The 25,244-nt window shown below is 37.5% G+C and overlaps 1 protein-coding gene and 1 pseudogene across 1 annotated transcript in view; one reads left to right on the top strand and one right to left on the bottom strand.

Moving 5' to 3' along the window:
* Positions 1 to 25,244, bottom strand: part of RSPO2 (R-spondin 2) — a 164,784-nt gene that overhangs the window by 99,978 nt on the left and 39,562 nt on the right. The gene's annotated exons all lie outside the window — the stretch shown is intronic.
* On the top strand, positions 2,189 to 2,636 carry LOC131494435 (CDKN2AIP N-terminal-like protein; annotated as a pseudogene).

A 25,244-nucleotide genomic window follows, 5' to 3' on the forward strand; every position in this document is an offset into this window, starting at 1 on the left:
GTGTATATTCACATTTCCTCAACTATTCCAAAATTGTCCTGTTTTTCCCATATATCCAGAAACCAATCAAATGTGCACTGCATTTGGTTTGTTTCCTGGGTCCTTTTAATTAGGAATACTTCATCCATTATTCTTTGTCCTTCTAGACATTGAGATCTTTTAGAGCTCAGGCCAGTTATCTTGTAGACAATCTTACAATATTGCATTTGAATGACTGTGGCCACATAATTAGATTAACCATTTTGCCCTCATTAATACAATAATTTTATTAAGGCAGGGATCATCACCATCCTAACACCATTAGGTGAAAGTTTATTGGGAAAAAACATTGCCTAGGAGATTACTTATTAATTCCAAAGGGGGAAGTATGCCTTTATTTCACAAGCAGACCAGAGTATACCTCATTAAAACTTACCACATTCAGGCCAGGGACCAAACACTGCCCACAACAGACAAGGAAAGCCGCTACAGACAAGTGGCCTGAAGGGTAGAGTGGCCAGGACAAAAGAGCAGAGTGTACACAGCATACATTGCAGATACTCCTCAAATGCTAGACCCTGGGAACAGGGGACACTACACTGCGGGTCCTAAAGAACCTCTTCTTCAGAAGACCATTACCCTCAAGACCAGGAGACATAGCTGATTTTCCTAACACAGGAACAGACACTCAGATAAAATAAGAGAGAAATTTGTCCCAAATGAAAGATTAGGACAAGGCCATAGCCGGAGACCTAAGTGAAACAGAAATATGTAACATGCTTGATAGAGAATTTAAAGTAATTATCATAAAGATACTCAGTGGACTTAAGAGAAGATTAGAAGACATGAGTGAGACCCTTAACACAGAAATAAGGAATAACAGAGAGATAAAGGGATCAATCTATAAAATGAGAACCAGGCATAATGGAATGAACAGCAGGCTGGAAGGAGCAAAAAAACAAATAACCTAGAAGACAGAGTAATGAAGCTAAGCAAGGAGAAGAAAAAAAAGGCAAAACAAGAAGAGACTTAGGGAACTCAGTGACTCCAACTAATGTAATAACATTTGCATTATAGGAGCCGGAGAAGGGAGAGAAAAGGGGGCAAAAAATTTATTTGAAGAAATAATAGCTGAAAACTTTTCCTAATCTAGGGAAGGAAACAAATATCCAGATCCAGGAGACACAGAGAACGCCCAACAAAATCAACAAAACCAGATCCACATCAAGATATATTATAATTAAAATGGCAAAATATAGTAATAAAGACAAAATATTAAAAACAGCAGGCAGGACAAAAGAAGATAATTATGTACATGGGAAATTCCATAAGGCTATCAGGGGATTTTTCAGCAGAAAGTTTCTAACCCAGAACAGAGTGGCATGATACATATAAAGTGCTGAATAGGAAATAGGTGCAGCAAAGAATATTCTATACAGTAAAGCTATCATTCAGGATAGAAGGAGAGATAAAGAGTTTCTCAAACAAAAGCTAAAAGAGTTCATGACCACTAAACCAACCTTACATGAAATGTCAAAGGAGACTCTGAATGGAAAGGAAAAGACAATAAAAGTAAGCAAAGTGGGAAGCACAAAAGCAGTAAAAATAAGTAGATCTCTAAAAATCAGTCAAGGGATTCACAAAATTAAAGGATGTAAGGATATGACACCATAAACCTAAAATGTGGAGTGGAAAGAAGTAAAGAATGGGTTCAAACTTGAGCGACCATCAACTTAATCTAGACTGCAACATGCAGGTGTTATATACAAGCCTAATGATAACCACAAATCAAAAAACAATGATATGCAAAAAATGAAGAGAAAGGAATCCAAATACATCACTAAAGAAAGCCCACAGAGAAGAGAACAAGAAACAGAGAAGAACTACAAAAACAATCATGAAACAAGAAACAAAATGGCAATAAATACATACCTATTAATAACTACTCTGAATGTAAATGGACTAAACGCTCCAATCGAAAGACAAAAGATGATAGAATGAGTAAAAATACAAGACCCATCTATATGCTGCCTATAAGATACTTATTTCAGACCTGAAGACACCTGCAGATTGAAAGCGAGGGGATGGAGAAACCTCCATCATGCAAATAGGAGTGAAAAGAAAGCCAGGGTAGCAATACTTAATATCAGACAAAGGAGACCTTAAAACAAAGACTGTAGGGGTACAGGCTTCAGTGGCAGAGGGCTCCATGTTGGGTAGTGAGGTGGCTGCTGTGGTGGAAGAGCTGGTTTTGGGGGTGTGGCAGGCAGCCAACTAAGAACAGTTCTGCTCCCACTCGAAGAGTGAGAAGAAATTGAAGGTTCACATGGAATTCATCCTGTGCCATTTGCCTGACTACTGCGACTCACCCAATGGTGGTGGCTGCTTGGCCCAGCTTCTGTCCCTCTCCATGGTGTAAGGCCAACGACCTCTTTCTGGGTTGCAGTTACAACAAAGACCTTTTAGACAAAGTGATGGAAATGGCTGCTGGATTTGAAGTGGAAGACCTGCCACAGTTTACTACCAGAAGTGAATTAATGAAAAAGCATCAAAGCTAAGGCAAAAGATTCATCACATTTTCAGTATCAGCAACAGGCTTAGGAAGGAGGCTGGGATGAATGTGACACTGACCACAGCAGCTCTCTTAAGATTCCTGATATTTCCAACATGTAGGAAAGAGACAGTTGGAATGACAGTCTTGTCTAGATTGGAATTTTAAAAGGTCTTGTGCTTCCAGTAGCCATCATTCTAAAAGTGTGCACGGATATTTATGTATTTGTAAATCATGTACTTTTTAATTTTCTTTTTGAATGTCAAACTTTGTTAAAATTCCTATTTTTTATGGTGATATAATTGCGGGTAATGAATTTTACAATGTGGAGTTCCCCCCCCCAAAAAAAAAATTTAAATGTTTTATTATTTATTTTTGAGAGTGAGAGAGACAGAGCACAATCAGGGGAGGGGTAGAGGGAGAGGGAGAGGGAGAGGGAGAGGGAGACACAGAATCTGAAGTTGGCTCCAGGCTCTGAGCTGTTAGCACAGAGCCCAACGCAGGGCTCGAACTCAAGAATCGTGAGATCATGACCTGAGCCAAAGTTGGACGCTTAACCAAATGAGCCACCCAGGCACCCCAACATTTGCTATGACATGACTGGAGCTGGAGAATACAATTCTAAGTGAAATAAGTCAAAGACAGACAAATACCACATGATTTCACTCACATGTAGAATATAAGCAACAGAAAAAAAAAGATGATAAAGGGAAAAAAAGAGAAACAAGCCAAGAAACAAGCTCTTAACTGTAGAAAACAAACTGATGGCTACCAGAGGGGAGGTGGGTAGGGGATGGGTAAAATAGGCAAAATAACTTTGTACTCGTTTTGACGAGCACTGGGTGGTTCATGGAATAGTTGAATCACTATACTGTACACCTGCAACTAATATAACACTGTATGTAACTATAGTGGTATTTAATTTAAAAAAAAGAAAAAAATAGACACAAAAATGTTAACATAGTTAATGCAAAGAGGTAAAATGAATCAATCTTCTTTATACCCTGTAGTACTTCATAAATGTCTTGCAATGAACATACTTTTTTAATAGGAACAATGCCATTTTGAAAATAAAAGGTAACAGCAATTATTCTGCCTTAAAATGCTTTAAAAATTATTTAAAGAATAATTTGGTTTTTAAAAATAATTTTGGTACCAAATTACAATGGACCCCTTCTCTTCATTTCTTAGGTTTTACTTTTAGTTATCCAGAGTTTCACATATGGAATGCAGAAAAAACAAATCCTTCATTTACACCAATGATTTACATCAAAGAACAAAGGAGGACACGTGCCCTTTCAACAACATGCACTGAATGCACATGCTCAGCCATGAAGAGGAACTAATTGGACAGGGAAGAGTTACTGTCTCTTTAAAAGACACATAAAATCCTAATTTGCTTAAAATACACACAGGAACCCAAAGGCCTTAATAGCCTTAATTACGATTTCCTCCAAGTAGAGCATTTGTAAGCCTTAGATCCCTTTACCAAGTTTATTGCCAATAATTAGGCAAAATACACAGAACTGAAAGTGCGTGCATGTGTGTGTGCTTAAGTTTAATAGAATCAAGAAACATTTGTGTCATTTGGTCACAATTTTCAATACAGAATGCAAATAGAAAAGGAAGAGAGATGGAAGAATTCACAATAGGTAAAAAAAAAAAAAAAAGTATTTCTAGATTAGCTCAACATCTAAATAGAGCATTTGGATCTTGTCCATTCAAATTGTTTTAAGTATTCCTTAAACTTTCCAAAAACATATTTTGAGAGACAGCTGAGACCAAGATTGGTTTTGAAAACTGCAGAGCTATATGAGCAAGTAACACTCGAAAGCCTTGTTTGCAAAATGTGGTTCTCAGCCCTGTAGCAGCAGCATCACCTGGAGGCAGAATCTCAGGCCTCACTCCACACCTGGTGAACTGAAATCATTTTAAAACACGGTCCCTGGTTGATTCTGCACATTGCTTTAAGGCATTCAGATCAAGGTTCTGAATGTAATAGCCCCCTCCTCCCACCAAAAAAAGTATTAAGGAAAATAAATCTCTGTACTTGAAAACACTAAAATTATCTTTGTGCATCCCTACACATAGATTAAAATTGATTCAAAGGGGAATCTTATAGATATGTCCATCAGGAAAGCCAAAAGTCAAAAATGAAGTAGAATCTATTTTATTCTCTCAATCTTAAACTGCAAATTGAAAATGTGTTGATGTGCAAGAGAAAGGGTAGAAGATGTATTTCCCAGGGTTATTAGTTGATCATATTCAATCTACAGTATGGGAAATTACTAGGTCATAAAGTACAATCATAGTCAAGTACAGGCTACATAATAAAAAGATCTTCCAAAGAATTGAAAAATAAACTTTAGGAGTACACTAAATAATGGAGAACAAACAAAAATTAGGCAGTTTAAAGTTAAGGTTTTCAAGTTTTCATTCATTGAAATTTACCACTCTCATATTAGAATTTACCCTAAATTTACAACCCACACAGATCTGGCACTGATCAGAGTCTAATGGGTCTTGCCACATTGGATCAGACTCATGATCCTTCCTGTCCAGGATTCTGATGATGGCACCAGGGGACATGCTGTGGGGAGAATGGCTGTTCTTTGATGTCAACCTCAAAGGTTAGGAGTGTACCCAAAACATCCTAGTTCCCTGTAATAACCCATTATGAATCTGTAATCCACAAATTTAGTTAAATCATTTTTGAGGTTATTTATATTTTCCACCCCTACTTCCTCTTAAAGTAATCAGTTCCATAAGTTTATAACTAGTTGGGTAAGGTGATATTTTATAGTGCCACTGCTCACCCCATCTTGGAATAAAGTAGTGTTCTTACCATCGATACTATTCATATCCGTGCCATCAAAAAAACATGGCCATATCTCTTCCCAACGCTTGTGTCTATAGATTCCTATTGTTCTTCTTTACTCCCCATGGATAGGTACTATGTATATTGACCTTTTTATAATCTTTCTTGTATCTTCTCCAATTTCATGATAGATCTTTGGTAGGGATTATCAGTCCATAACAAGGAATGGGTATGCTATTCATTTGTTTAAAGATTAGAGAATGCTCTCTACCTAATTTCAAAAGTCATTTCCTGATGATTTAAAACCTCAAAATTCTCAGGGATCTTGTAAACCCTCAATACTAATAACTTCAATATAAACTAGAAACTTCATATCCCACACTTATTCACCTTTTTTTGTTTGTTTTTTGTTTTGGTTTTGTTTTTGGTTTTTTTTGCCTTTATCCTTATATTTTTCCGCCACTGTGAACATAAATTCATCTGCCTGTTCCTATTGTCTGTATGCTCAGGTAAGCTCAAGAGCTTGCCCTAAGTTTTTCCCATTGGCTTGGCCTTCTACTACCTGGTAGAGATCAATGTTGATAGCCAAAAATAGAATCTGTATATGCTTATAAATTAGTAAGCTAATTTAAAACTACACTGCTCAATCTTTAGTATGCCCAGTTTGTTACATATTTCCTCTGTAGAAAAATGCCCCATTACACCTGTGATTCCTAGGCCTAAATTAGTTTGTGAACCCTAATAGAAGCCTAAGTACCCTCTTCAATTATATGGTAACAGTGGGTTTTTAGACATAAAATTACATCACTCTTTTCTGATATACATACATATTTAAATTCTTCAGTGTGACTAATAACTGAGCATGATTAGTCTTAGAAAAAAGAAAACATTCTCCCCAGCAGATTACTTAGATGTCTGTGGCACTATTTCACATTCTAAAAATAAAAAACCAAGTGACATCATCCATGAGTGTATTACAAGGACTACCTTGAGAAATTTTTTACTCTCTACAATCTGAACCCATGTGGTAAAGTAACAAGAACTTCAATCACAAAGATTTTCCCCTTGACCACACTTGTCAGGCTCCTGTTCCTCTTCTTTTTGAGTAGGCCTTGACCTTGGACCTGACCTTGCTGGGCCTGCATAGGCCAATAGTGGCAAGAATCCTGCTAAGTGAGTTTAGAGAGAATCCTCCTCAATTCTTGACGTCTGATCACATTCCTCATCCTCCACCCTTAATATCTGATCACTTTGGCCTACCTTTATCAATAATCCTTTAAGTTAGCAAGAATATCGCCCTACCCTCAGTATTTCCTTTTACTAAGTTTGTCCCCATGACCCTCTCCCCACCCTAATCCTTGACTGTAAATCTCCATTTCTTTCCTGGTTGTATTCAGAATTGCACCCAGTTCTATACCAAAGTCTCTTTTCTTCAGTTGCAGTGATTCCTGAATACAATCTGCTTTTACAACTATAACTATTGTGCAGCTCTAGTTCTCTTTGACAACCACAAACCAACTGTCAGCATCCATAAAACTTTTGAAGGTGAGGCTACAGAAAAAAGGAAATGTACTCTTCTAGAGAAGCACATTCTCCTAACTTCCACCACCCACTTGGGTGCAGGAGAAGAACTGGAGAGGAAATTAAGAGAGTTAGAAGGGAAGGTCCATCCTGAGGCTGAAATCTGAGAGTTAGGAGATGACTAAAGAAGATCTCCAAGAAGTGTCCAAAAACATCTAGAAGTGTCATCTATAGAGCAGGATAAATATATTTTCTGACAGGTAGATCTCAAAAATATATATCCTTTGTACTCTTTCTCAGTAAGTTACTGAAGAATATGCTCCACAGAGAATTAAAAATTAAAAAAAAAAAAAAAAAGATGGACGGAATCCAGGAAACAAGGCATCCAACACAAGTTAGAGACAAAAGGAATCCCCAAGATGATGGTGAAGGAAAATGGCAGGATGAGATCTATGAAGGAGGCGGTAGGGCAATCAGTCCAGATTGCAGGAGATCAAACTCTGCAAGAAGTTTCCTCCAAAGGTTACAATTAATAAAACAATTATCTTCTCACACTCTAGGAAGAAATTTAGGAAGACCAAAGAAAGTTTATAGTTGAATTAAGGATGTCTGTATAGAATAGAAACCATCTCCAGAGAAAACAAGTAACACAGGGTAGGAAATGCAAAAATATATATGCACTATGTAACTCAGCTGTGCTTGCATGGTTATAGGAATAGAAACACAAGGTATTATTCATCCTTCCAAAACTATCCTCTAACTCTACTGGGAGGATGGGGAGGGGTAGCATACTTGTGTCCAGTGAGGAAGGAACGTAGTGAGAGTAGGCTAAATCCTTATCTCCCACAGGGGAAACTGAATACATGATGCTTGAAACTAAAAAGTAGAGAAAGAGTAATAAAAGCATATTATAAAGAGTTATGAACATAAATACCCAAGATTCTAGAAGAGTTCAAAGTATGGAATGACTAAGTCATGGGGATAAAGGTACAGTATAGGAATATAGACAATGGTATTGTAATAGGGTTGCAGAGTGACAGATAGTAGCTATACTTATGGTGAGCACAGTGTAACAGGTCACGCTGTCGAATCAAATCACGATCTTCCACATGTGAAACCAACATAACATTATGTGTCAACTATACTTTAATAAAAAATTAAAAGAGTTGAAAGTACTTGGGGAAAAGGAGGCAGGAGGGCATTGGGACAAGGACAGTTTTTCAAAAGAAGCCTGGTCGAATTATTGGACTCCAAACCGTATCTTGTGTATAATTTTGATTAAAAACAAAATATTAAGACAAAAAAATCTGCTTATTCTTATATTTGTAATGAATGATTTATCCATACTTAGGAAATTCTATTTTATAGAATGAAGTTAGAAGAAATTTCAAACTAACGATTCCATTACACAGCATTTACAAATTTAGAGAGAAATATGTAGCCGAATGTTAAAATACTACAATGTAAGTCCAGATATTTTCTAATTGCTACCAATTATAAAAGTAACAAAAAAGCCTTTAGAATCTGAGGGCTAATTCTAAAGTATCTTGCTTCACTCAGCAATTGAAGAAAACTTCATTTTTTTGACGTAGAGGAAAACAAAATATAATTTGCTATAATGTTTGTATTTACTGCATTGTGGATAAAGTTATAGCCTGAATTCATACTTGTATTTTCTTAATAAAAGGGGACTTCACTTACACTTCACTTCAATATTAGCAGAAAACGAGAGTCTCAAGACCAACACACGGTTCAGCCTTATTTCATGATGAGACTCTTTTGGGGTGGTAAATGAGCTCTTTTATTTTCCTTGAGGGGGAAATGAGGGCATCAGCCTTCTAAGTTACTGTGATGCATTTTTTAAGTTTATGAGAGAGAGCTCGTGCACAAGTAGGGTAAGGGCAGAGAGAATCCCAAGCAGGCCCCTCGCTCTCAAGGCAATGCCCCACATAGGGCTCCACCACACCAACCAGGAGATCATGACCTGAGCTGAAATCAAGAATTGGACTCGTAACCAACAGAGCCACCCAAACACCCCTGTCACGATACATTCTTATATCAAATATTGAGTTTACAAGGAAAGAATGCCTATATTAATGATACATGGCATTTGTTATAAATCCTTCTCACACTGTGGCATATTAACCAATATTTCCCAAATTTCCCTTAGGTCAACATTAGAGACCTCAAGCGGCCAACCAAATTAACTAGGACCACATCAAACAAAACCAGGCCACACAGAAGTACTTTCCTACACAAGAGACAAAACAATACATGTATGATTTCAACAGTTTCTCAAGCTGTTCCAGTGTTGGCTGAAACTTATAACTTTCCAGACTTCGCAAAAATACGGATATTATCCAGGCCTGAGGAGTTTCATATTCAGTAAGAATTAAATCTCTTTGTTCCTCTTTGCCAAGACGTCTCAAAGTCTTAAATGAGAATGGGAAAGGGGGTAGGGAAATGATAGAAAATCCAGATAAAGCATTAAAAATAAATTCATGTATCACCAAATGTGAAGATTTTTTTCCCGTAAAACATGAAGAATCTAAAACCACCAGCACCCTGAATTTCATGCCTTCACGATCGATTAGAGAACTTGGCTTTTATATTTAACAACTCCTACTTTAAAAAAACAGACTTCATGCCAGCCCAAGAATTGCACATCTTAATGCATATATGTTTAAAATAGTTTTGAAAACTGATGTATGGTGGTATATACACTTAAATAAGTGTAGCCAATGCAATATAGATTATTTTAAATATAAATACAAGAGAAGGATCAACTTAATACAAGATTTATTATTTCTGGTCAGTGAACCTCATAGTCACTAATATTTTCAAGCCTAACAAAAGGAATACAACTCACAATGTTATAGTGAGCTACCTGGCACTGAGTCTTGTTACTAATACTACCCTTCCCAACTTTTATTTTTATTGGATCTTCTGCAAAGCTGACCCACACTCCATGGTAGCCTTTTCCTTTTGTGGGCTTCCCCAACCTTTGGGTCTGAGCCACACTGGAGTCACATGGTCATGTGCTACTGTTAAACTTCCCTTTGAGAGTTTCTATTTTTCACACTGTTCATTCAAATCAAGCTGGTGAGAAAGACCACAAGCACCTCCTTTTATTAACTTTTTTGTTATTCTCTGTGATAATGACAATATCAGTCTTAGGAAGTGCTAAAGCACTTGCCAATTGAGTGCATGTTAAGGATATGACAGCCACATTGTTTTTTCCTTGCAAATATAGTAATCCCCTATTGGTATGTAATGTTCTTCTCAAGATGTTCTTTAAAAGAATAGATTTCGGTGCCTTTTAGTACTAGTGATAGGAAGACTAATAGGTAACTTACCTTACCAGGTGTCAGACATTACTCGTTGCCTACCATTCTTTCAGGACCCCACTTTTCTTCAAGGAGGCAATAGGAGGCATTGATTGCACGGCACTCCAGGCAAGGGACAAGGGTTTATGCCTGCTGGGGCTCTCTCTCATTTTTTATAAGAAACCAATAACTTTTCCAGAAGCTAGTTGCCAACACCTAAAATCTTCACTCTCCAATGTCCCCTTCAGTCTCTCTCCCGCATTTTTATGACCATATTTCTCACTGCAGAACTTGGGCTTTCCACACGTCTACACACTTTCATGCTTCCAACTCTCCCTTCCATCTGATCTTTCCTTTACGCTTCAAGAGGGATTTAAGAATTCAATACAAGTATTACCACTTCCCTTGTTTAAAAGTTCACTATAGTCTCCATTACTCCAAAACCAAGCCCACCCAGTCTTATCTCCAAGCTAGATTTCATCCCTCCACAAAACACCAGCCCTAAATTCTTGGGCTTCTGTTTTCACTCTTCACCATTAATCCCTAGAATACCTCACCCCTATTTGACCTTATTTTTCTAGTTACTTAATATGCCTAATTCAAGGCTCTTATATGGCTCTATTTCATTTATTTAGTCATTCAACAATTATGATGTCTGTAGTATATAGAACATAAGGAATAATGATAAGTAAATGACACCATTTCCTAACTTAAAAAGGAATATGCAATCCCCTCCAGGAAGCTGCCTCTGATATTCTTTAACCACTTTGAAGGGTTAAAGGGTCACTGTAAAATGCCCCTGAGACATGCTAGAGTATCTTCTATTACTATATTTGTTACATTATGATGAAACTACCCAGCTGTCTGTCTCTCCCAGTAGAAGAAAAGTTCTTCAAAGGCAAATATCACCTCCTGTATATTTTGATGTGCCCAGAGTCTACCTCAGTGCTTCACATCTAGTATAGATGTTTGCTATTAGTTCAGAATATATTGCTAAAACGCAGCACCTTTCAACTAACAAGCTGTAACATACATAGCTTTTACTTGGCTTGTTAGAAAATAAGGCTCCTAGTTTCCAGGAGCAAACAGTCTAATTTAACAAGATATGTATTCCAGATAAGCCAAATTTAGTGCAACATTAAATAATAAAGGGAAAAATCACTAAAGTTTTGTCTCAATCATTTTAAACAATTTTATGACAATGTTTTATATATTTGAAAGGCTAATCAATTGTATCTCTTTGCCAAACAAATCATTAACCAATGTACTGAGACAGTCTGACTCACTGAGATATATAAATAAACTTTTTCTCCCCAAACCTGCCCCTTCTGCTATCCTGAGTTTTCACTTTCTAGTCAAGTATCAGCTCTCTAGGTATTGAACATAGTCCATAAATGAAAGTCGGTCAAAATTTATTATAGTTCTTTCAGATATGAAGCCCAGTTCTTTTTACTTTAAAACATCAAATTGAATTGAATGCAAAGTCATTCCTCCCCTCCCCACACATAAGCAGGAAAAATCTAATTCTGCAACAGCTTGGAGTACACAGAGTTTGGATCCATTAAGTCCTCAGTGTGCTACAGAGAGAAAAGAGCTATATCTTCCACTTAAAGGGCAGGGTTCTAGCCCTTTCCCTGGTTGGCCTTAATGGCCTTGGGAAGAAAAGTGATGACTTCATCACTATTATCAAAAAGCACTCTGTTGTGGAGGGGTTAATACCCATGCCAACTTCCCTTCGCTTGGGTGCTCCCTTTACAGATCACACCACATTTTCCAGCTAACACTGCATTCACACTGTATCCTCCAGTCCAAGAGTTAGCCAGCCCCATCCTTACCATGTACAAAGGTTCTGTCAAGACCATAGCCCCTAACCTCACCCATCCTGTAATCCAACACACAGGTTCTGTCTCCAGCGCCTTCTAGAGGAAGTTCCATCTCTATCTCCTTTCTCTCCTTTAGGCAGCACACAGGGAAAGCAGCTGTGTACCACCTAAGCAGATTTCCCACACCGGCAGGAAAAGGCTCTCCCCTTTCTGTCCATAGCAACTCAATTTCTTTTTTTTTTAATTATTTTTTTTTAATATATGAAATTTACTGTCAAATTGGTTTCCATACAACACCCAGTGCTCATCCCAAAAGGTGCCCTCCTCAATACCCATCACCCACCCTGTCCTCCCTCCCACCCTCTATCAACCCTCAGTTTGTTCTCAGTTTTTAAGAGTCTCTTATGCTTTGGCTCTCTCCCCACTCTAACCTCTTTTTTTTTTTCCTTCCCCTCCCCCATGGGTTTCTGTTAAGTTTCTCAGGATCCACATAAGAGTGAAAACATATGGTATCTGTCTTTCTCTGTATGGCTTATTTCACTTAGCATCACACTCTCCAGTTCCATCCACGTTGCTACAAAAGGCCATATTTTGTTCTTTCTCATTGCCACGTAGTATTCCATTGTGTATATAAACCACAATTTCTTTATCCATTCATCAGTTGATGGACATTTAGGCTCTTTCCATAATCTGGCTATTGTTGAGAGTGCTCATAGCAACTCAATTTCAAAGTGGTTTTCTTCAAGTTCCCACCTTGGCCTTTGGGGAGAAGAAACACTTCATCTTCATTCCCAAGCTCCCAAATGTGTATGACAGTTTGTGTGTGCAAGGATGTAAACCCATACAAAGAATCAGAAATTGATATAAAATAACAGTAGTTGTGCCTAGAGAAGGGTAATGAATGGGGACATGCTTTTCATGAAGCTGTATTTGTGTATAATGAGCATAACTACAATGAGAAGCAGAGAAAGATGGAGAGAGGAAATAAGGGAGGTAGACTGACTCCTTATAATGAAATGACTCCATCATCAAGTTATCAGAGGCTTAGCACTCATATTACTGTTTAGTAATTTACTCTTCAGAAATAGTGAGAAGAGATTCTCTTCAACATTAGTGCAGAGGAACAAAATTATATCACTTTAATCAAATGCAGAAAATTCAGAATAGAAAAAAAAAAAATCCTAGTACTTAAGCATCCCTGAGGAACACACCACATTGCCCCCAGAGCCCATTCTAAAAATGAAGCTTAGAAAACACCAGCTTCTGGTTAAAGTCAATCAACCCACAAACAACAGAGTCTTTGTCAAGGAAACCTGAGTTCAAGTGCATGAGGATCAGATAAAACACAACACATGGCATCTGAACTAAAATGATATGCTTTGATTTTAGATTAAAAGTTAAGAAACCAGCAGAATGCAAACACTTAAGAGAAAGGATGTACAAATAAAATTAAGATTGGCTTCCTCTTAGGTGGTGACAGTTGAACAGAAAAGTGGCAATATTAAAGGTGTCGCAGAGCAGTCCTATAAATATTTTTTATCTGTAAATCCACAATACATGTGGTTCCATTTAATAGGACATTGTGTTACAGCCAGATAGTAGATATTCATAACTAAGTGTTTAGAAAATGCATTGTTTAGGAGACTATCGATATTTTAAAAAACTTTTAATTTGGAAAGGCACATGGCCCTGCAAGTGGTCTTTAAGGCCTGTATCCTATACAGGGAGGAGGAAGTGGTCGATGGAAGGAGTTATGTAGGACTGTGTCTCAATTACGGCTGTAAAACCAGTTACCCAAATTCTTTTAGAACTTCTCGTTAGAAGCTACTCAGATTACCCAAGATAATAAAAAGCCAGGAAGCATAGGGCTCTTTTGACCACACATTAAACATGAATTAAGTTACTGAAATTTCATGGTGGATACCCCCAATATGATATGTTGCTGTGTTTAAAGGTAGGAGAATTTAACGATTTTATACACTGAGGATACTTCTGAAGAAAACAAGTTGACACATACTTAACTCCAAAATTCTCTCCAAACTTGGAGAAAACTTGGATTAAGTTGCTTCAATAAAATAAAAATTATATTAATCTGAAGACATGCACAGGGTTATTCTTTGCATCAGTTTTTTCCTGTGCAACATTCTTCTCGAGGTTAGAAAGAGACTTCAAAATATGGAAAGAGAGAATACTAGAATGAATCCTGCAGTGTTGGATTAGAATTGGAAGCCATGACATAATGAAGTCATTATTTTTAACATGTACATATATGTATATGAATACATGTGTGTATACACAAATATACATGTATATAGTTCCTAGTTTTGTTTGCTTAGAAGCAATCTAAACCCCGAAACACAGGAAAGTAAATGAATAAATTATGATATATCCACACAAGGTACAATGCAGCCGTAAAAAATAATGAGGAAGGGGCGCCTGGGTGGCTTAGTTGGTTAAGCATCCGACTTCGACTCAGGTCACGATCTCACGGTCCGTGAGTTCGAGCCCCGCACCAGGCTCTGGGCTGATGGCTCAGAGCCTGGAGCCTGCTTCCAATTCTGTGTCTCCCTCTCTCTCTGCCCCTCCCCCGTTCATGTTCTCTCTCTGTCTCAAAAATAAAAATAAAAAAAAAAAACGTTAAAAAATAATGAGGAAGATCTGTAAATGGATAGGATTTCCAGGATATATGGTTAGGTTAAAAAAAACAATAAAAAAATCTAATGTATGTTACTGTTGATAGCTGGGTAAAAATGGGAAATAAGATGAATAAACCTGAAACTTGTCAGATTGGTTACCTGTAGTCAGCAAGTGAAATGGAGTGGAAACAGGATAGAAAGGATAGGGTGTACCAAGTACATACACCTCTTTTGTATTGATCTGACCTTCAGAATCATGGGAATATTTGACATCCTTAAAAAATGAAAACAACAAGGATAGGGAAGAGGAAACCACCCCCCGTTACCCTCCCCCACAAAAATAACAAAACCAGAAACAAACCAATCTAACTGATATTCAAATGAATAATAGAACCATACTGAGGCGAGAGGGGAACTAACTCAAGTAATTTTTGAACACAGTATTTTTACTACATATCCTTAAGCTAAAGACAAAGAGAACTCTACATCAATACTGAGTCTCAGTACACTTGTTTGCATTTTATGTATTTTAGCATTTCTAAAAGTATCCTATTTTAGAATTGAGCAAATAGGTAAATATCCTGTGGATGACAAGTTTCTCAAGGTTAGAAAAGAGACTTAAAAATATAGAAAGAGAGAACACTAGAATGAACCTTGCAATGTTGGATTAGATTTGGAAGTCATGAGAGCATGAAGTCATTTTTAATATGTACATATATATATATGAATACTTGTGTGTATACACAAACACACATGCATATATTTCCCAGTTTTGTTTGCTTAGAAAATCCATAAGTAATGACATCCCAACAGCAATGAGCATAACTGGCATCCAGATTTTGTTTTCTAAACACCATTCTCAACTCAAAGGAGCTAGGTCTCCTTGGAGAAATGACTAATACAAAGACTGGATCAGAGACAGAACAAAGTCAGCCTGAGATATCTTGTGCCAGAAAGTAAAGAAATCTTCAAAGAATGATGGGAACACGTCAAAAAGACCACAAGAGCTCAGAGTGGCCCAATCTGGGACAATTTGAACAGAATAAATAACAGTAAGAGATCATAATCCACAGAACAATAAACCATGAATCTGTACTGCTGCAAATGAATAAATGGAGAAAAGAAAGTTCTTCTTTGCAGAATTCCAACTAATGAATATAGAATAAATGAGGAATTTCCTACTTGGAAATCACTGTAGTAATAATCATTTCAAGCACTAGAAAAAGCTACTGAGTAAATGTACCATTTAAAAAAAAAACATTTTAGGGGCCCCATGGGGTGGCCCAGTTGGTTGAGTGACCAAGTCTTAATTTCTGCTTAGGTCATGATCGTAAGGTCATGGAACCAGGCCCTGCTTTAAGCTCCATGCTGAGCAGGGGGCCTGCTTAAGATTCTCTCTCTCTATCAAAAAGAAAAAAAAAAAAAGAAAAAAATTCTCTCTACCCCTCCCTCTGCCCCTCTCCCACTCCGGCTTGCTCTAAAAAACATTTTGTATAGTAAGCAAAGTATTTCCCACAAGATATTTAATGTCAAAATGAAATGCAGTAACTTCAAGACAAGTTACTTTATTCTTCTCTAAGTTTGAGACCCAGAGAGAGAGCCAGCACTCATGAGCAGGGGAGGGGAACCATGAGATCTGAGCCAAAAATCAGGAGTCAGATACTTAACTGACTGAGCCACCCAGGTGCCCTTACAAACAAGATACTTTAAATAATCAAAAGTAATATCACCAGAAATGGAACATATCATGTGCTTCCTGATATAATACACTGGTGCAAAAAAATTTTCTGTCATATCTCTAACAAAAATACAGACCTTCTGGGGCACCTGGGTGGCTCAGTCGGTTGAGTGTCCGACTTAGGCTCAAGTCCTGATCTCCCGGTTTGTGGGTTTGTGGGTTCGTGCCCCGCGTCCAGGCTCTGTGCTGACAGCTCAGAGCCTGGAGCCTGCTTCAGATTCTGTCTCCCTCTCTCTCTGCTCCTCCCCCACTCATACTCGGTCTCTCAAAAAACAAACATTGAAAAATTAAAAAAAAAAAAAAAAAGCTGAACTTCAGTCTAATCACGAGGAAACATTAGACAAATTCAAAATGAGGAATATTATATGGACTGACCAGCCAGTAAAAAGGTCAAGAACATGAAAGATAGGCTGTAATAGTGGTCCAGATTAAAGAAGAATAAAGAAACATGAAAATTCAAACAAGGTAGGATTCCAGATTAGAATTGAAACATTTTTTTTCCCCTCTAACTACATAACACATTAGTAGGGCAACTGGGAAAATTGGGATAAGCCCTAAGGACCACAAAACAGTATTGTATCAGTGTTTTCTTTTTTTAATAAATGTGGTTATAAATTAGAAGGTTTTTGTTTTTAGGAAGTAAACACTGATGTTTTTAAGGAGGTCTCCAACTTACTCAAAATTTCAGGAAAAAAATAGATAATGTTGAAGTTTTGTAAAATATTAACATTTGAGGCATCTAAGTTAAAGGTATTATTCTTTGTACAATTTTTTTTATAACTTGGTTTATTTTTTAAAATTTACATCCAAATTAGTTAGCATATAGTGCAACAATGATTGCAGAAGTAGATTCCTTAGTGCCCCTTACCCATTTAGCCCATCCCCCCTCCCACAACCCCTCCCATAACCCTCAGTTTGTTCTCCATATTTAGGATTCTCTTCTGTTTTGTCCCCCTCCCCGTTTTTATATTATTTTTGTTTCCCTTCCCTAATGTTAATCTGTTTTGTCTCTTAAAATTTTACTCCAACTTTTCTAGAAGTCTGAAATTATTTCAAAATAAAAATATAACAAGTTTAAAAAGAAGCAATAACCAACTGATCCTATTAGTAATTACCCATAAAAACTATAGCGATTAATACAAAGTAGTTTTGTGAAGCTGGCAGTTTTTCCAAAGAACCAAATTTCTATGTTACTGCTATATTTCATAGAGCTTTGAAGTAAACCACGAAAACCTGATAGTTCTTATATAATAACACTTATTATTTAAGAGACCAATATGCTCAAACATATTACATGTTCTTCTCAATTCTCTCTGAGAAATCTGATTATTTAATGAATAGTTACTCAATGAAAGACATTGTCTAGATGCTTAAACAGATAACATCTACATCTGGTTCATCCAGTTTGTTCAATGCCAACAACAAACCACCATGCAGACTTTACCCAGTAGACTTTGCCAAATAAGTCACCCATTTTGTCAATCAGAGAGGATTCCCAACATGCAAGCAGAACATTCAATACAGTCAAGGTAATGAAAACCACTGTTGAATAATAATTTTAAAAAACTTTCTGGAAACACTTTCATTACAAAGGCATTTTTATCGGGGGAAAAAGAGCAGTAGAGATCTTGCACTTAAAAAACAATCCATTAGGGGCGCCTGGGTGGCTTGGTCGGTTAAGGGTCCAACTTCGGCTCAGGTCATGATCTCACGGTCCGTGAGTTCGAGCCCTGCGTCGGGCTCTGTGCTGACAGCTCAGAGCCTGGAGCCTGTTTCAGATTCTGTGTCTCCCTCTCTCTCTGCCCCTCCCCTGTTCATGCTCTGCCTCTGTCTCAAAAATAAATAAATGTTAAAAAAAATTAAAAAAAAAAAAACACAATCCATTAGTTCAGTTAAAACAATTCATTCCAATCACCACCATCCACTGGATTTTTAATTGAGATATAATTGACATATAACATTGTATAAGTTTAAGGTGTACAATGTATTAATACATTTATAGATTACAGTATGATTATCACTGCAGCATTAGCTAACACCTCTATCACATCACATAAACCATTATCCATTAGAAGAAATGCATCAGGATGGATGTAGTTTTGAGAAGTGAATTCTAAGCAGCACTTTTCACAGCTGAACAGAAACAATAAAAAGGGATATTTCTTTGGATTTCATCTTTCTCAAAAACAAAACTCTCCTGGATTTTTCCATTCATTCTAATAGATCCTTTTTTTTCTTTATCTGGAGAGAGAGAAAGAGGAGAGAGAGAGCATGCATGTGTGCGAGCGAGGGGCAAAGTGAATCCCAAACAGGCTCCGTGCTGTCAGCGCAGAGCCCAATGCAGAGCTTGATTCCACAAACCATGAGATCATGACATGAGCTGAAATCAAGAGTCAGATGCTTAACTGACTGAGCCACCCAGGAGCCCCACTCTAAACATATTCTTCTCTGATTTTATATTCAATAGTCTACAAGCTCATTTCTACATATTCATATACCATAAGGCTCAATGTAACCCTCACATCCTTCAAAAATTCTTCAATGGTTTCCAATGTCTACAGTACCCTTTAAATCCTCTATATCCAGCCTAGTGGCTCATGCAATTAAATGTACCAAAATTCCAGTGACCTACCACACATGTACCCATCCTATATATTCTACAGTCCAACAAATTAAAGGGTCAAGTTCCTAACCTGACACTCAAGAAACCAACCAACCACTTTGTCCAGTACTGAGGGGTTTCCCAGGATGCAGGATTTTCAGTGCTGAAACCTAGATGGTCTCAGGCATATTGGAACATTTGGTCACCCTACCTCTGTGACCCAGCAACTGACCTCTTGACCTCCCAATGCACCTCTGCTTTTGATGCTCCTATTCTTTGGCTCATTATGTCCATATATCCAAGTGAAAACCATTCAAGGACTTGTCCAACCACCACCTTCTCAGTCAAATGTTTCCTTTTCTCCAATCCTGGAAGTATTTTCTCTTCGCTGTAAATTCCAAAGCAACTCCATCATTCTCTCCTTTGTGTCAATTGTTCTGTGTTGCACAGAAAGAAGGGAGATACCTACTTCCCATTCCTGATGTTTCCTTCTTCCCAGGGGGATATCTATTCACATGATACCATACACATTCTCCTCCCTCTCATGAATTCTTCAAGAAAGAGGAAGAGAATGCTCTATATGAGGATTTGGGAACAAGGAATTAGGCATTGCAGACCAGCACCCTCTTCCATCTTTTCCTCACTGGAATTTTCTTGCATTCCCAAAGTGTTACAGAAACAGGAGTCTTGCAGTCACATAGTCTGTGCCTGGCTGGCTAGGCCTGTCTGAATCCAAGGTTTGAGATTAGGAAGCTCATTTTGCTCCACATCAAAACCATGTTCTCCAGTATCAGCTTTGTCAGTAACAAAACTGATTTTTTAATTTGTTATCTAAAAATCCTAACCTCTTGCCGCACCTGGCTGGCTCAGTCGGTTAAGTGTCCAATTCTTGGTTTTAGCTCGGGTCATGATCTCACAGTTCATGAGGTCAAGCCCCGTATGGAGCTCCATGCTGACAGTGCAGAGCCTGCTTGGGATTATCTCTCTCTCTTTCTGTCCCTCTCCTGTTCGTGCTCTCTTAAAATAAATATATTTTATAAATACACACACACACACCCACACACTGACCTCTTGTCACCATTCACAACTTGGGTAGATAAGAGGAATGCTATTTACTGACTACCCCCCATCTACATTGTATGATCCTATGATTGGCCTGTATTGTCTCCATAGTACACTATGCAGTGCTTTGCAGGTAGTAGATACTCCTACACCAGTGAGTAGATACAAATATTTTACTATTGATATATATATATATATTTTTTCAAACAGGAAAGAATGGAGTCCATTCAAGTCCTATAGCAGGTGTTTACAAGCAAGATCATCTTGGGTATCTCTCAACATTGGAGTCTTCGTTTTTCCCCAAATGAGGAGTTGCTACAAAGACTTATGATCCACAAAGCCTATAATTATTACTCTCTGGCCCTTTATAAAGTTTGCCAGCTTCTCTGCTAAGGATTCTTGTGAGGATTACAGATCAGATGCTATTTATTGTTAGTGCCTAGCATATTTTTGGCTGTTATCAATTTAAATACCATGGTAATATTCAAAGTAATTTTTATAAAAAGAAAATTCCTGTGGACATAGAAAATTAACAACTAAAGTACCCTATCCTCACATATTCCATACCTAAAGGAGGGAACAAACACTCACAAAAATCATCACTTTTAATTTGCTACAAATGTAGAGGCTCAGGAACCATTACCTACCAGAAAACTCTTATACTTCAAAGCATCTACAAGACAACATGTATCACTCTTCCCAAGCATAGTGAGACTCAAGAAAAATAAAAGATACACTCAACATTTTTTCCACTAAAAGGAAGCTTGAAATAGATTGTGAGCAACCAGTATATTTACATATTTAATGTTCTTCAAAGGAAGCAGGGGAGAGTGATGAGAACTGTTACACCTTGAAAGTAGTTGTGACAACTATTAAATCTGACCAAGACACTGCAGTAATTCCTCCTCCACTTAACTGATTCCTTTAACATTTTGTAAGGTGTCAAGGATCCAAAATAAAGACAGTCCCTGTAGAGTTCAGAGTTCAGTGAGGAACACAATCATCATTTAACAGGGTTATCTGAATTCTTCCAACTGCGGTTCAAACACTTTTAGCAGAAATGACCCTTCTTGCCTTTTCTCAGCTCCAGGTTCATTTTGTTTGGTACCCAGGATGGAGGAAAGAGTTTTGCAATGGATGATTCTAGGATAGATCAAAAGACAAAGAAGCTTGTGATGTTGCCCAGCCCTTTGAACTGGATTTTAGTTCCCAAAGTTAGAAGGGTGAGGTATCATAGCTGGGTGAGCTGGTCAAGATGGTGGAGAGAGGTCCAAGAAGAATTCATTCATCAAACCAAAGTACAGTGTGGAGTCTGGAAGGGTGACTAAACCTCTGTATGGAAACCAGCCTGGCTCTTATACCCCCACAGGTTGGCAACTCAAGAAGTTTCAGAAGAGGGAATCTTCGGTCTTGCCTGGTATTTGCACTGCCATGAGCAGTGGTAATGATGAGGCTCCCCCAAATGACTTCATGAGCCACAGACATTGACTAGTGGCTAAGCAAGGGAGGAGAGCCATGATGGATGCCATATGGTGACTGCATGTGATACCCAAAAATAGCTGGGTAAATTGATGGGGAATGGAACCCACAATCCTTTTATCATTCCTCTGCTGTTTTAAATATGTTCCACTTCTTTAGGATACATAATGAAATTAAAACCAATATATTTTGTAAGTGCTATGATAGAAGTATGTGCAAGTTCCTATGGAAATCCAGAGAAGGAACTCCAAAAATAGCCAGTAGAGGCAAGTCAGAAAGAACCCTGAATAAGACCTGTTATGTTTTTAAGAATCCAACAAGGAAAGCCATCACTTGATATGAAATGGTTCTCTTTTTTATATTTCTGTCAACATTCAATTTTGCTCCTTTTGAAGATATAATAACAGGATACATTTCATCAAGTATATCTAACATTCATTGAAATCACTATGGTATCCCTGAAGAATTGACAAGCATTTTGCCACTAACATAGCAATATTCTGTAAGGATCTAGAGGACTTTTTATGCTACCAGAGAGAAAATTAGTCTATTGAAAGAGTTAGTTTCATTGTTATTCTTTTATCTCAGAGGATATGCATCCAAGTTACATTCTCAAACTGGAACAAGCATAACTTGAACCAGTCTATTTGCAAGTCATGATGTTATAGGCTTGAATCTACCACCAGATTAACTTGTCTTCAAATAATGGCTATAGAAAGGATATTTAAAATATCCCAAAGATCTTGTATCACTAATGGATCATCATTATATGGTGTGGAAAATTTGACGTAGGAAGTTTTAAGAGTAAACAGAAGTCCATTATAACTTTCCTTCCTTGTGGAATGACTTTATACCACCCACTAAAATAAATAAATATATATATATATATATATATATATATATATATATATATATATATAATGCTTATTACTTATTATTAAAAATACTATGCATCCATGCACTTTGAAAACTATGGAGTAGATTGTCAATCTATTTATTTATTTTTTAATTTTTTTAATGTTTACTTATTTTTGACAGAGAGAGAGACAGAGCATGAGCGGGGGAGGCGCAGAGACAGAGGGAGACCCAGAATCTGAAACAGGCTACAGGCTCTGTGCTGACAGCTCAGAGCCTGATGCGAGACTTGAACTCACAGACTGTGAGATCATGACCTGAGCCAAAGTTGGATGCTCAACTGACTGAGCCACCCAGGTGCCCCAGTCTATTTTAAAAGAAAGGGCCAAACCTTTTCTTGTTCTGCAAAAGCCCTTTCAGAACAAGAGGAGTAGGAGTATTCAGTGTCACCTGGGTGAGACTAAGAAAGGACATAAAAATCAGAGAATAAAAGGGTATAATTTTGTACACTCAAAATTCAAGATCAACTGTAAATGAAAATGTAAAAACAATATTTACTGATGTTGGGAATGCTAAAGATTAAAGTTTTGGCTAGTAAGCAGACTTTGTTTTTGTCTTTCTTCTCTCCCCTCTCCTGCTCTCTCTGTAAATGGAAGAGGAATAAAACAAAGTGACCTTAATCCAGGATTATGTGCCATGTTTTGGAGACATTGACTAGCTTACTCTTCTCCAGCCCAAGTAGAAAAGAAAGGTGATGGAAGAAAATAGGATTAGTGTACCACATTTTGCTCAAAACAAAAGTGGTTCAGCAGCTACAATACTGGCTTACACTGGCAGAGACCAGCAAGGGAGAAAAGACAGAGGAGAGCTAGTCACCCCATATAACAACACATAGCTTGTACAAGATGTAGCTCTCTCCCAGGGACTAGACCACAGTCATACGGGGCAAATACATGTTCTGATGCCAATCCTACCTCTTCAACTCAGTAACTTCAAGTAAAACACCTTGCATACTCTTGACCTAATTTCAAAATTGAGATTTTTTTTAAAGCCTATTTACTTTTGAGAGAGAGTGTGTGAGCAGGGGAGGGGCAATGAAAGAGGGAAAGACACAGAATCTGAAGCAGGCTCCAGGCTTTGAGCTGTGAGCACAGAGCCCAACGCAGGGCTCAAACTCACAAACCATGAGATCACGACCTGAGCCGAAGTCAGATGCTTAACCGACTGAGCCACCCAGGCACCTCTCAAAATTGAGATTTTTTTTTTAAAAAAGTAAAATGAGAATTGGAAAGAAGGGGAAGTTACAAAAAGAGAAAAAAACCCATCTATTTGTTCTACCAAATTTAAGCCTAACTGTACATAATCATAAACAGTAATATACATAGAGGTATTGACCATATGTGAACTGAGAATCTGTTTATTCATCTTCATTCCCACTAAATGATGAACGCTTTGAGGGCAGACAGTCTTAAATTTTTATCACTGACACCTTAGTTCGCTTTCTAGCATATGAGGGTTGATGTTTTTTCTATAGATGAATAAGTGACTTTATCTTCCCAATCAATAGTTCCCATTTCTATCCTGCATCCTGGTCACATATCCTAGATATTTAAATATTTAGTGAACATTTTCCCTTGGCTATCTAGTATCTCAAAGTGAGGATAATGAAATAAAAAAAAAATACAACTACCACCTATCAATTTTCCTCTTCTCAAAAAGAAAATATCTTTTATAGTGTACCGCAGCACAAATTCTTGGTCCCCACTCTTTCATTCCCCAGATTCAGTAAGGCACCAAGATGAGAGGATACTTCTAAACCCTTCTAGCAGCTCTTCTTGTCACCCGATAGGAGGACCCCTGGTCCAGCTGCAATAGACCTGTGCCAAAATTACTGCAAACACTTTTAGGTGGCCTCTCCGATTCCAGCTTCATCCCCTCCACACCACTCATCTTCCCCAGGGTGCACTTCCGTCTCCCTCAAGCTGCCATTTTTTTTTTTTTCAGTGAAAAAAAAAATAGTAAAAATGAAGAAAAGGAGGGTGGTTGTATTTGATGCTGGTGGTGGCGTGTGGAAAGGCACGGGGAGCAGAGAAATGCAACACCAAGATGTACATTCTTTATGCAATTCCAGCATAATTGGAAAGCTAAAAACTACAACCCACTGGCAACACCCTTCGCTGAGTCACTGTATTCTTTGTGTACATTTTTCTAAGAGCAATCAAAATGGTAATTGTAGGACTAACTTTAGAACATGAAATCACTGTATCTGCACTAACATGGAATGCAATGTGAAAAGTAATCTCTCATTAAACCAGAAACTGTGGTTTACATGGTTTGAAAAATGCGTCGGATTGTTCATTCTCAGGGGATAGATCATAGTGCTCCTTAAGGACAGAAAATTGAGAGAAAGTATTAGTTCCTTCCACAAAATACTTAAGAAATCCCATGAGCCTCTGAGTTTCTCCCCGACTTGTTCTAATTATAGTGGGAATAAATTGTTCCTTAAGTGTATCTTTAATGCCATCCTTAAAAATGCCCTTTTCCCAAAGTAGGATCCCAATTCAAATAAACTGTAATAAGTCATTTTTAGAGACAATCTAAGAAATTTAGTTGTTATAGATATTAAATGATGCTGAGAAAGTACTATTAATTTTGTTAAATGTGCTGATGGCATTGTGATTTTAAGGAACCATGGTTTACAGATAATGAAGTACCTTAAGGTAAAATATAGGATATCTGTGATTTGCTTTAAAATACTTTAGCAGGAACAAAAGGACAGATCAAGCATAATAATAAATATGGAGTCTGCATGATATATATGGTGAGATACCTTCTATTTGATTGGAATTCTTCA

Source organism: Neofelis nebulosa, chromosome 14 (genome assembly GCF_028018385.1).
Source record: "Neofelis nebulosa isolate mNeoNeb1 chromosome 14, mNeoNeb1.pri, whole genome shotgun sequence".
NCBI classification, from domain to species: Eukaryota; Metazoa; Chordata; class Mammalia; order Carnivora; family Felidae; genus Neofelis; species Neofelis nebulosa.